Source organism: Hypanus sabinus, chromosome 30, assembly GCF_030144855.1.
Source record: "Hypanus sabinus isolate sHypSab1 chromosome 30, sHypSab1.hap1, whole genome shotgun sequence".
Lineage (NCBI taxonomy): Eukaryota > Metazoa > Chordata > Chondrichthyes > Myliobatiformes > Dasyatidae > Hypanus > Hypanus sabinus.
The window spans coordinates 39975490-39989871 of NC_082735.1; the positions used below are offsets into that span (position 1 = coordinate 39975490).

At 42.3% G+C, this 14382-nt stretch overlaps 1 protein-coding gene across 6 annotated transcripts in view; it reads right to left on the bottom strand.

The window, feature by feature from the left end:
- LOC132383599 (phosphatase and actin regulator 4-like) overlaps positions 1-14382 on the bottom strand; it is a 300611-nt gene that overhangs the window by 139371 nt on the left and 146858 nt on the right. For 5 of the 6 annotated variants that reach the window (XM_059954780.1, XM_059954782.1, XM_059954779.1 and 2 more), the window contains one exon: positions 13435-13497. The exons of the other annotated variant lie outside the window; for it this stretch is intronic. The gene's annotated coding sequence lies outside the window, so the exon portion shown is untranslated. The remainder of the gene's footprint in view (positions 1-13434; positions 13498-14382) is intronic. 6 annotated transcript variants of the gene reach the window in all.

The following is a 14382-nucleotide window of genomic DNA, read 5'->3' on the forward strand; positions in this document are numbered from 1 at the left end:
TTCCTTAGCTCTGGGTGAGGAACTGGTAGACCAGGAGGTGGCTAATGCTCTGCCTTTATTTAATTTGGGCTGTAAAGGCAAGCCGGGGAACTACAGGCCAGCGAACCCAACATCAGTGGTGTGCATTAAGGTTATGATGAGAATGCAGATGGCATAATTAGTAAGTTTCCAATAACACTGAAATGTGTGGTGTAATGGTCACTGAAGAAGGTTGCCTAAAGTTACAAATGAAACCAGATCAGGAAACACAAAGAGCAACGTCAGATGGACTTTAACTCAGACAAGTTTTGGGAAGTTAAATCAGGACAGGCGTTGCACAGTACATGCAGGGCCCTGTTAAGAGTCAGAATTATACAGTACAGAAACAGGCCCTTCGGCACAACTCATCCATGCTGACTCTGCTGACCAGCATGTGAGTTCCATCTGCTTGTGTTTCACCATAAATTTCTGATGTCCATTTCAAATCTATCCCCTCTGATCATAAACCTGTTTTCTAGTCTTAAAGCAACGTGCTTCACCTTGTCTATGCACTTCATGATCTTACATTCCTCTATCATAGTGATCGCCAACCCGTCGATTGCGATCAACTAGTTGATCTTTGAGACTTTCTCAGTAGATTCCAAAAAAAAAAGAAAAAGAAATACACAAATACTGTTGAGAGATTGTTCCGGGTTGCAGGGTTTTAGTTCTGTTCTTTCCACCCAGTGCACATGCATGTAGCTTCCCCGCACTACACAGTGTACTTCAGTGGTCCCCAACTTCAGTGGGCCGCACCTTTCCTCAATCCCTGTCAGCCCATTGTTGAACTTGAACTCACACGAGGTCATCAGTTGCCTAACCGCAGTGACACCCTCGCGCAGCCGGCGGGAAGTGCTGTTGGTACTGGCCTGGAGCATAGACAGATGGGCACCGCCTCTAAACCTGTTTAGCACTCCGAATGTTCATGGGGAACCTGGTGCTAAAATATTCGCAGACAACCTAATTCGGGCTCAGCATTTCGTGAGTATCAGAGCAGCTACCATGCTGCGATCTACTGAAACAAACATTTGTCGGCTGATAGATTCTACAAGGGGGGCAGGGACAGACACGGGCCTGTTGCTCTCCTCGCTTGGTCGTTCTCTCTGGACTGTAACCGCCACGGCCCCGGCATGAGGACCTCCGGCCCTGACCTTGTTCTCTCACCCCACCCATGACCAGCCACACCTGGCCAAGGCATCTGGTGGTGGGCGGGCGGGAGGCTGTATAATGAGGCAATGAAGCCCTCAAAACTGCTTCGATACCTTGAGTCCAAGTATCCTGCACTTAAAGCCAAACCTACTGAGATTTTTCAGCGGAAAAATCATGAGCAGCGCAGGACAGCAGCTAAGTGCCGAGAGCCGCGAAAACTAAATTGCGGAATAGACCGGACATAAGGAACCTGCTTCGAGTATCGCTGTATTCCCGTCGTGTTTATCACCCTCCCCACCCCCCACCCCCCCTTGGTCAGCTGGTCCTCAAGAATATCGTCAATACTAAGCCGGTCCACGGTGCAAAAAAATGGCAGGTACCCCTGGTGTTTATACATTATTTCTACTTCCGGGTTGCGGGGTTTTACCTCTGGTCTTTTCTGCCCAAGTGCGCATGCATGTAACTAATCGATTTGTGGTTGATCTCGCCTTTCACTAAGGCTGAGGTAGGGGATCTTGGGCTTGAAAAGGTTGGTGACCACTACTCTATCAGGTCACCTCTCAATCTCCTACATTTCAGGGAATAAAGTCCTAGTTTATGTAATGTCTCCTTGCAATTGAGACCCCCCCCAAGTCCAGGCATCATTCTGAAAAATGTTTTCTGCACTCTTTCTGGTTTAAGAGCATATTTCCTACAACAGGTTAACCAAAACTGTACACATTACTAAGTGTGGCCTCACCAATTTCTTATATAAACTGCATGACTTCCCAGCTCCTATATTCAGTGCCCTGACTGATAAAGGTCAGCACATTAAACACCTTTTTCACCACCCAACCTGTGATGCTGTTTTCAGCGAACTACGCACTTTCATGCCCAGATCCATCTGTTCTATAACTTTCCCCCTGGGCTTGCTGTAGGAATCTAGCCCAGGTTTGATCACCCAACATGTAATACATCATACTCATCTGGACTAAAATCCATTTGTCAGTCCTTTGCCTACAAACCATGCTGATCAAGATTCCTGTAAATTTTCATAACTTACTACACTGTCTACAACAGCTCTATTTTAGTATCATCTGAAAAGTTACTAACTATACTTTGTACATGCACAACCAAAGCACTTATTTATATTAGAAAGGTTCCAGCATCAACCACTAAACATAGGGCTCCTGTTTGAGAAACATCCTAATAATGAACCAATTATAAACCACCAACTCCTCCAAAATCCTATGTGATCTAATTTTCCGGACTACCCTGCCATGAGGGATCTTGTCAAAAGCCTTATTAATGTTCAATTAGCTAACATCCACTGCCATATTCTTACCTATCCTTTGGTTACCTTCTTGAAGAAATCCAAGATATTTATCAGATTAAACCTCCCATGCATAAATCTGTGCTGACTCTCCAAATTCAGACCCAGTCTCTCCAAATGTTGGTAGATCCTGCGCCTCGGAATTCCCTTTATCAGTTTTCCTACTATTGATGTCAGACTCACCAGTCTGTATTTTCCTGGCTTGTTTTTTCTACTCTCTGTTGTAGAACAGTAGAAGCTAGGGGCACAAGAGCACTGTACCGTAAGAATGGCTTATGACATGCTATCGACATGACATTAAGTACACAAGTTGGGACAACGTGTTTGAACTGTACAGCGTGTTGGAAAGACTGCACCTGGAATACTGTATGCCATTTTGGTCACCCTATGATAGGAATGGGATTAAGCTACACAGAAAAAAAAAGATTTACAAGTACGTTGCTAGGACTAGGACACTTAAGTCGTGAGGAGAGACTGGATAGACTACGACTGATTTTTTTTTGTCTGGAGCAAAAAATCGTGAGTACAGATAACGGATGGTCACAGTCTTATTCCCAGGGTAGGGGAATCAAAAACTAGAGGGTGCAGATTTAAGTTGAGAGGTCTCAGATTTAAAGGATAATTGAGGGGCAAATTTTCCCACTGTGGGAATGGTGGGTAAATGGAAAGAGCTGTCACAGTAAATTGCAGGAGCATTTAACATTTAAATTCTGCCACAGACGGTCCCAGGCCTGGCTTCAAAAGCATGGGATTAGCAATCACATCCTGTAAAAATCCAGAGCTGTAGAAACAGAAACAGAAGCTCCATAGACTTCTTCCCTGAGAAAGGAAGGATCTTTGCCTAGAAGACATGCATTCATGAAGCAAAAGCCACAGCCTGTGGTCGCCACAGGGCCAATCAACCTTTGGCAGAAAGGTTGGTCAAAGAACACTTGGTGATATAACTTCAAAGGTGACACCAAGATGGGCTACACCTGGGGACAACTAGAAAGACTGGCCTAGAACAGAGGACTCTAGCACATTGCTATCAGCAGTCTATCCTCCAGTAGGGGTGATGGCTTAACAGCAAGTAATGTAAAAGACAACCAGACAGATTGATGGGTATGTTTAAAGGGATATAGGGCTGATACTCATTCAGTTATTGGTTTATTATTGCTACATGTACCAAAATTCAGTGAAAATAAACCAGTAGCTAAGCAAGTCTCATCACTGGGCACCAATTTGGGCTGAAAGGCTTCATTCTGTTGTATAATCCGCATGACTCTAAATAAACAATTCATATCAACTGCCTCCCCTGCAAGTGGCCCAAGTGCTATACCTGCCAATTCACCTCTTCCCTCACCTCCATTCAGGGCTCCAAACAGTCCTTCCAGGTGGGGTAACACTTCACCTGTAAATCTGTTAAGGTTATTTATTGCGTCTAGTGCTCCTGATGAGGCCTGATCTGCATTGGTGAGACGTATCGTAAATTGGGGAACAATTTATGTATCGTAAATTGGTTGATCAAGCATCTCTGCTGCATCCACCACAAGCGGAACTTCCTGGTGGCCAAATACCTTAATTCCCATTTCCATTCTGACCTGTCGGTTTATGGCCTCCACTTCTGCCACAATGAACAACCCTCAGGGCAGAGGAACAACACCTTATACTCCATCTGGGTAGCCTCCTACCCAATGGCATGAATATTGATTTCTCCTTCTAGTAAAATAAATTTTCCTCCCTCTTCCTCTATTCCTCACTCTGACGTCCTAACTCTTCTCACCTGCCTTTCATCTCTCCCTGGTGCCCCTCCTCTTACCGTCCACTCTCTTCTCCTATCAGATTCCTTCTTCTCCAGCCCTTTACCTTTCCCACCCACTGGGCTTCATCTAGCACCTTCCAGCTAGCCTCCTCCCCCTCCAACCATCTTTTTATTTTGGCATCTTCCCTCTTCCTTTCTAGTCCCAAAGAAGGTCTAGGCTCGAAACGTTGACTCTATTCATTTCCCTAGATTCTGCCTGTACTGCTGAGTTCCTCCAAAATTTTGTGTGTATCACAAGGGATTTCCAGCATCTGCAGACTTTCTTGTGTTCATAATATTAATTGAATTAATTCTTGCTGTCACTATGCATTAATTAAAGTTTCCCTTGTTCCTCATATTTGCAAATGATATATGCAAAGGTTATATCTATGGACTCCAGCTTTAGATTCCTCCTCTCCAACCACCCCCCACACCACACGTCTTTCATTAAAATACACGAGTCTGTTTTCCAAAAAACAAGGAAAGAACCCTACCTTGTTAAACTTCTCTCAAAAGAAATGAACTGGTCTCATTGTTGCAAGATTTAATCTGTAACTTCAAAAGGTACTCTGTAATCTTTTGGTAAATGAAATAAATCAATAAGAAGCAAATATGATACCAGAAACTGGTTTGGTTTCCCAATGTTCAGTACATTAGTTAAATCACAGCACAAAAGCACAGAGAGAAAGAGAAAATATAAAACATGTCCCTTCCCGTGGCAAGTTTCTGCTTGCCATACTGACAATTGATTCTACAGATAAATCCACTCTCAAATTCCTGCCTTTCTTGCTGCTTCTTGTTTTAACATGTTTCTTAGTCAAGATACTTCACAAATAACAGCCAACGTGCCTTCCCACCACACACATTGTTTCAGCTTATTGCTGCCATATGTTCCAAGCATCTGGAGTCTCCAAGATCAGAAGAAACTTTATTTTTACAACATGGAATCAAAAAGGAAACCATCACTGGTTTATAGTTTACCTGCACTGTATTTTCCACCTTCATCTACTTCAATGTATTGTGTAATTTGTATGAATATGCAAGACAAGCTTTTCACTGTATCTCAGTCAATGTGACAATCCAATGCCATTTGCAATACAGTCAGCCCTCCTTATCCACGAGGGATTGGTTCTGGGACCCCTCGTGGATACCAAAATTCATGGATGCTCAAGTCCCTTATTCAACCTGACTCAATGCAGTGGATCTTAGGACCCAGCGGAACCCCAAACCTTATTTAACTTGTCTCAGTTTGGTGGATATTAGGACCTGGTGGTAGAGATCTGAATCCGCAGTGTTTCTGTTCACGAAAATAATCATGATCACGATTGAAAATAAAGTGGAAATAATAAAGTGATCAGAAAGAGGTGAAACGCCTTCGGACACTGGAAAAGTGGTAGGTTACGTCGGTCAACAATCGGAACAATTTTAAAGGATAAAGTGAGAAAGGCTCTGCCCTGATGAAAGCTACAATTATTACTAAGCAACACAGTGGTTTAATTATTGGGTTTTGGGTTTTTGATCCTCCACATCAACCCGACACAGTGGAGACCACACTCGGGAGCAAGCTGTCACTTCTGTTCCCGAGCCCGTCGCTGAAACATACGTTCTTAAGTGTTTTATATGCATAGAAAGGTAAAATATATACTATATACTAAGACAAATGTTTGACTAACTGATGATAAATAATATTGGGTGTACCTGTTCCGACTTAATTAGTAAGAGAACTTCCGATTTTTTAAAAAATCCCAATCCATGATAACCCACGTTCATCCTCCCGTATACTTTAAATCATCTCTAGATTACTTATAATACCTAATACAATGTAAATGCTATGTAAAATAGTTGTTATACTGCATTGTTTAGGTTTAGGGAATAATGAGAAGAAAAGAATTATGTACATGCTCAAACAACAAGTGCTGGAAGAGCACTTCTGGGTTTTCGCAATTCGTTGTTGGTTGAATTCGCGCATGCAGAATTTGCGGATAAAGAGGGCCGACTGTATTAAACCAGTAGAAACTGACTAACTACATTCCACGGGGACATTAAACAGCTAACATGTCCAAAGTGTCCTTCATGTCTCCACTTCTGCCTCAGACTGAGCAGGAAACGTACCAGCTAATAAACAGCAAGTCCAGAAGTGTCACTCTTTCCCAAATCTAAAACTGAAGTTGAGAAGCAGCACTGATCCAATCACCAGGAAGCCTGCACAAAACTGAGAAGGGCCCAAAGGAAACTGCCTGCCAGCACTATGAATAAAGCTGACTCTTGTGTTCATGTCTGAACAACTGGTGTCCTGTCGCACTCACCTCAATAATAAGCAAATGTTCTGAGAAGGTGGTCAAGGACTACATCTGCAGCTTGCTACCGCCCAAACTGGACCCCTTACAATTCACCTACCGACACAACCATTGAGAGATGGCACAATAGCCACAGCTCTATACACCGTCCTTACACACCTGGAGAAGAGGGATGCTTATATAAGAAAGTTGGTCTTCGACTACAGTTCAGCATTCAACACAATAATTCCCTCCAGCCTCGACAAAAAGCTCAGAGAACTCGGCCTTGACCCTGCCTTCTGTAGCTGGATCCTGGACTTCCTCTTAGATCGCCAGCAGGTGGTAAGAGTGGGCTCCCTCACCTCTGCCCCTCTTACCCTCAACACAGGTGCTCCTCAGTGCTGTGTATTAAGCCCCCTCCTTTACTCTCCGTATACCATGACTGCGTCACCACCCTCACTTACAATCTGCTAATTAAATTTGCTGACAACACTACACTGATTGGCATAGTCTCAAATAATAATGAGGCAGCCTACAGAGAAGAGTGGTGTCAAGAAAACAACCTCTCCCTCAATATCACAAAAGCAAAGGAGCTGGTTGTGGTCTCTGCATACTGGCTGTGTGATGAAAAAGGCACAACAATGCCTCTTTCACCTCAGACAGTTGAAGAAGTTTGGTATGGGCCCCCATATCCTAAGAACTTTCTATAGAAGCACAATTGACAGCATCCTGACCGGCTGAATCACTGCTTGGAATGGGAAATGTACTTTCCTCAATTGCAGGTCTCTGCAGGGAGTGGTGTGGACAGCCCAGCGCATCTGTAGACGTGAACTTGCCATGACTCAGGACATTTACAAAGACAGGTTTGTAAAAAGGGCCCCAAAGGATCACTGGGGACCCGAGTCACCCCAACCATACTGTTCCAGTTGCTACCATCCGGGAAACGGTACCGCAGCATAAAAGCCAGAACCAACTGCCTCTGGGACATCTTCTTTCACCAGACTATCAGACTGCTTAGTTCATGCTGATGCAACTTATTTCCATGTTATATTGACTATCCTGTTGTACATAATAGTTATTATAAGTTACTATAAATTGCATATTCAGACAGAGATGTAGCATAAAGATTTTTACTTCTCATGTATATGAAGGATATAAGTAATAAAGTCAATTCAATTCAAACTGGCAAGTACTGTGGACCATGCTACAGATATTAAACAACTCAGGTTCAAGACCCTGCTTTTGAGCTGGACATTATTTGCTGGAATTGGTGCAAGGGATACATTAACTACCTTCAAAATTAGGGGCTGGAAAAAAGGAAAAAAGCCAAAGTTCTACTTTCTGCCAAAACCTGAAAGAATGTAAATCAAGGTAAAATCAGGACTGACCAAATTTACTGTACAGTACTGTGGAAAGCAAGGCAAGATATTGCTGGGACTCTGGCAGAGAATTTTGCATCTTCTGAACTACAGATAGTTCCCATTTACTGATATTCAGCAAGACTCAGTTAGGTAATTGAATCTAAAATAGTGTTCAATATTTCTGTGAAGTAAAATAACCTGGAAGGAAAGAAAAGGCTGAAAATTAGAATTCCTCTAAAAATGGTACCAAACTATGCTGTCAAAAACCATAAACATTCACCATTAACACTAATGGCTGCCATCAAACAATAACCCATTATGTGTGTTGGGGAATAAAATGCAAGTCGCTGTTAGCTTTAAGTATGCAGTTCCTACTACTTCCTACTCCCTTCTGTACAGTGATATATTTTCAAGCCATTGTCTAAATCTTTAACTAATGGGCAGCATGCTACTGGGCAAAGCATTCTGAATTCCCAATTACTCCCAAGTACAAAGAGAGAATTATTTCCTGATCTCTCTTTCAATATCTTTGATGCTCTCTTAATATAATTTCGGTTGACAATTGAATGCTTGCAGCACTTGTATAACATGCTGCAAGGTTTCGCTGCGAATATAATGGTCCCTCTGTAATGTTTCACTGCTAAGGCTAAGGTAATGGTTCCTCTGTAGCAGCTATGTTTAGATTATGACTAGCGGTAACTGGGACTTTGAAATAGACGTTAGCCAATAAGAGGGGTATTGTTCTTTCTTGTGGATCTGGAAGACGGATTTCGCGGTCTTTTGTCAAGGAGAGATGAAGAGAGAGGACGTGAATGGAGAGAGTTGGTAGACTGCTGGACGGAGTGGACTGAGGAGTGAGGGTCGGTTATGCTTGGAGGATGACGGGAACAAATGGACAAAACCCTGAAAACTCCAATGTTTGTGCATTAGACTCCTTCATGAGAATGGGCCCTTTTTTTATTTCTTTACTAACCATATAGTCAAATTAAGATTTATAAAGCTCAATCATTTAATCATATACTGTGTACTGTTTGTTATTTCGTGGTACTGATTTGTAACAGAGGACACATTGCACAGCATCCACCCAAATGATATTTCTTATGTTTAGCTGGGCTGGGGGCTATCATTCCCTAGATTAAGCCGCTAGCCAAACCGAGGGTTACACTTGTAACCCTTGGTAATCCCAAAAGCCTTTCATCGGTGAGCCCATAAGCTTTTCAACTTGTGAGAAACATTTGTACAAGTAAGGCTCAACAGCACAAGGAGCATAGCATAGTATTGACACAGTTTGCTTAATTACCACCTTATTCATTCATTCCCTGCAAAATGCACAATTTACAAGGCTTAGAGCAACATATTGTCAATGCTTCTTCAACATCACCCAGATAAGTGTGAAGTGGTTCATTTTGGTAGGTCAAATATGATGGCAGAATATAGTACTAATGGTAAAACTCTTGGCAGCGTGGAGGATCAGCGGGATCTTTGGGTCTGAGTTCATAGGACACTCAAAGCAGCTGCGCAGATTGACTCAGTGGTTAAGAAGGCGTACGGTGTATTGGCCTTCATCAATCGTGGAATTGAAATTAGGAGCTGAGAGGTAATGTTGCAGCTCTATAGTACTCAGGTCAGACCCCACTTGGAGTCCTGTGCTCAGTTTTGGTTGCCTCACTGCAGGAAGGATGTGGAGATCATAGCACGAGTGCAGAGGAGACTTAGAAGGATGTTGCCTAGGTTGGAGAAGATGCCTTATGAGGATAGGTTGAGTGAACTCGGCCTTTTCTCCTTGGAGCGACACGGGACGAGAGGTGACCTGATAAAGGTGTATAAGATGTTGAGAGGGGCTAATCATTTGGATAGTCAGAGGCTTTTTCCCAGGGCTGAAATGGTTGCCACAAGAGGACACAGGTTTAAGGTGCTGGGGAGTAGGTACAGAGGAAATGTCAGGGGTTAAGTTTTTTACTCAGAGACTTGTGAGTGCATGGAATGGGCTACCAGCAAAGGTGGTGGAGGCGGATATGATAGGATCTTCTAAGAGACTTTTGGATAGGTACATGGAACTTAGAAAAACAGAGTGCTATAGGTAAGCCTAGTAATTTCTAGGGTCGGGACATGTTCGACACAACCTTGTGGGCCAAAGGGCCTGTATTGTGCTGTAGGTTTTCTATGTTTCTATGGTTCTATCACCACCCAAACATCTTGTGTGAGTGAGATTTAAAAAAAACAGTCACTTTAAGGGAATATCTCAAAAAACGCTTCTCAAGCAACCCCCTTTAAGTTATAATCTATCCTGACCTGGAGTTGCATCACTATTCTTGAAAGATTATGACCAATGCATCAAGCACTGTGCAATGCTTCCACAGTGAAGACACTAGTTGTGTGCCAGAAGTCCATGAGTGTCAGGGAGCAGGAGTGAGTGCCATTGCTACTACAAAGGAAAAAGTGTTAGGCAAACTTAAAAGTCTTAAGGTGGATAAGTCACCTGGACCTGATGGACTATATCCTAGAGTTCTGAGAGAGGTTGCTGAAGAGATAACAGATGTACTGGTCATGACCTTTCAAGAATCACTTGATTCTGCCTGGTCCCAGAGGACTGGACAATTGCAAATGTCACTCCACTCTTTAAGAAGGGAGGAAGGTAAAAGAGAGGAAATTGTAGGCCAGTTACCCTAACTCGAGTGGTTGAGAAAGTGTTGGACTCTATTATTAAGGATGAGGTTTTGGGTACTTGGAGACTAATGATAAAATAAGTCAAAGTCAGCACAATATCTGTAAAGGGAAATCTTGCCTGAGAAATCTGTTAGAGTTCTTTGAGGAAGCAACAAGCAGGGTAGACAAAGGAGAGGTAGTGGATGACATTTACTTGGATTTTCAGAAGGCATTTGATAAGGATTTGATGGATAAGAATGCTTAACAAGATAATATCCTATGGCGTTATAGGAAAGTTACTAGCATGGATAAAAGAATAGCTGACAGGCAGGAGGCAGCAAGTGGGAATAAAAGGGGCCTTTTCTGGTTGTCTAGTAGTGTTATCAGAGGTCAGTATTGGGACACTACATTTCACATTGTTTGTGAATGATTTGAATAATGAGATTGATGGCTATGTGGCAAAGTTTGCGGATGATACTAAGATAGATTGAGGGGTAGTACTGCTGAGGAAGCAATGTGATTGCAGCAAGACTTAAACAAATTGGAAGAATGGGCAAAGAATGGCAGATGGAATCGTGTTGGGAAATGTACAATAATGCATTTTTGTAAACGTAACAATAGTGTGGACTATTATCTAAATGGGGAGAAGTTTCAAATACCAGATGTGCAGAGGGACTTGGGAGTCCTCAAGCAAGACTCTCAGAAGGTTAATTTACTGGTCGAATCAGTAGTAAGGTAGCAAATGCAATGTTGCATTTATTTCAAGAGGAATAAGACATAAAATAAAGAAGACTCAATAGATCAAATGGCCTAATTCTGCTCCTATATCTTATGGTCTTATACTATGCCTTCGACACTGCTCAGTCAACACCTTGAAACTCCCTACTTTGAGGAAGTAGTGAGCTTGCCATAATGACTATAAGACAGAGTCATAGAACACTACAGAACAGAAACAGGCCCTTTGGCCCATCTAGCCTGTACCAAACCATTAATTTGCCTGGTCCCATCGACCTGCACCTGGAACAGAGCCCACCATCCCCCTCTCAACTACATATCTATCCAAATTTCTGTTAAATGTTGAAATCAATCCTGCATCCACCATTTGTACTAGCAGCTCATTTCACACGTTCTCACCAGCCTGAGTGAACAAGTTCCAACTCATGTTCCTCTTAAACAATTCACCTTTTACCCTTAACCCATGACCTCTAGTTGTGGTGTTACCCAACCTCAGCAGGAAAAGCTTGCTTGCATTTACTCGATCTTTACCCCTCATAATTTTGTATACCTCTACCAAGTCTCTCAATCTTCTACACTCTAGGGAATAAAGTCTTAACCTATTCAATCCAGCTGATTAGAGCCTTTCTCAAAGAACAGAACATTAACTATACTCCAATGCTCTGGCACCTCATTTATGGCCTGGCACATTTAAAAAATCTCAGCAGGAATAATTTCTGCACTAGCCTCCAATAGGGTCTGAGGGAACACATAGTCAAATGAGGATTTATCTACCTAAATTTGTCTCAAGACAGCAAACACCTCTTCTGTAATCTGTATAGGGTCTATGCCCTCACTGCTGCACTTCCTCACATTAACAGACACTGTGTCTGTCTCCCGAGTAAATACTAGATGCAAAAAATTAATTTAAGATCTCCCCTTTCTCTTTTGACTCCAGGCATAGATTACCTCTCTGATCTTCCCGAGGACCAATTTTATGCTTAAGTGTTACTTGTATTTCTTATACTTACCAACTTACACATCACTGAACACCTACATATTTGTCAGAAAACAACCTGTCCCAATCCACACTTGCCAAATTCTTTCTGATACCATCAAAATTGGCCTTTCTCCAACGTAGAATCTCAACTCACAGACCAGACCTATCTTTTTGCATATCTACTTTGAAACTAATGACATTGTGATGACATGGTACAAAGTGTTCCCCTAAACAAATTTCTGTCACAAGCCCTCTCTCATTCCCTAGTAACAGGTCAAGTGTTGCACACACTCTCATTGAGACTTCTATATACTGATTAAGGAAATGCTCCTGAACACATTTGACAAACTCTTTCCCATCCAGCCCTATTACATAATGAGAGTCTCAGCCAATATGTGGAAAGTTAACATAACCTCCTTGTAGTTCCTATCACCTGCTTACTCTCCTGTATGAGCTGAAGATCATTGAGCTACAGCTCCGGTTAGAGCAGAATAGGCCATTCAGATCAACGAGTCTGCTCCATCATTCCAAGATGGCAGATTTATTATCCCTCTCAATCCCATCCTCCTGCCCCAAACCTTTAATATTCGATTAACCAAGAAACTATCAACCTCCATTTAAAATTTTCCCAATGACTCCACCTCCACTGCCATCTGTGGCAATGCATTACCATTAATAAAGCAGGTCATAACCAATTTTTTATGTACAGTTAGGGGTGGCCAATAAATCTCAGTCTTGGCAATGAAGCACACATACTAATAATGATTAATTTTTAACTCATTTAAATATTTCCTTAAATAGTTCAAAGCTGGGGAGTTATTTTTTTGTCAAGATTAGAAGGTCGTAAGCACATCATTCACAACACACTGCAAGACAATATCCTGCTACTTTCTTCATTGTATGAACCACCCATAAGCAATTCTTCAGCTAAAACTCTGATCCTCATTGTACCTCCACACTTATTTCTCTTCTTAAGTCCACCAGCTCCCCTTGCGCCTTACAGAAGTTTCAAAAGTTTACTCCATTTTCAACTTTCCCATTGGCCTCACACCATTTCAGCTTAAACAAGTTCCTTTTTGCACCATACACTTGACCTACACTACTGCAATACGTATCACCTTCTTCGCTTTTATCTACAAACAATCTGTCATTGGGTTCTCCACCTCCCATCACCTTACCTGCTTTTCAACCGTGCCCTCAGTCCTACATTTAATTTCCTCCTGTCCTGATACACGTAGCATCTGTGGAGAGAGAAAAAGATCTGTTGATGACATTTCATTATCACTGACTCAAAACTTATTTATTCTTCACAGATGCTGCCCAACTGCTGAGTAATTCCAGCACTGTTTCTAGTTCAGGTAGAATTGATCCAGCTTCTCCAGTCTTCTTCATTAGTGAAACATCCCATCCCTGACAATGTTATAGTGAATATCAGCTGTACCTTTCCCGGCATCATATTTTTGCTGTAGTAAGGTCCCAGAACTGCATGTAATACTCCAGTTATAGCCAAACTGATATTTTATAAAGATGGAGCATCATTTTATTGCTGTTGCATTCAATGCCACCCAATAATGGCCTATATTTCATATGCTTTCCTAACCACATTATTTGCGTGCACTGAATCTCCAAGGATTGTGGATTTCTACACCAAGGTCCTTCTATTCATCGATGTTCCCTAATACCCTACCATTCATGGTACCTGTCCTAGCTTCAACAGCACTTACAAAATCCATCACCTTACATCTATTCAGATCGAGTTCCATCAGCCTACTTCACAACTCTTCCATCTTGCTCTGTGGCCACAGACTCACGCCATACCATCCATGAACCCACCCATCTTCACATCATATACAGACTTAGTGTTCCTGCTTCCTGTATCTACATCAAAATCAGTTTACAAGCAGCAAAGATCCCAGCACCAATCCCAGACAAACACCTCACCACCTGTCTCCTGTTGCCAAGCCACTTTTGAATCCAGTTTATCAAATTGCCCTGGATTCCACTGGCCTTGTCTCCCTTCTGAGACCTTTCTATGCAATCCTCATACATGCAGACTTGCCGATAATTTCCTGTAATCAACAGGCACCATGGTTACTGTAGCATGATACTATTACAGCTTAGAGCAG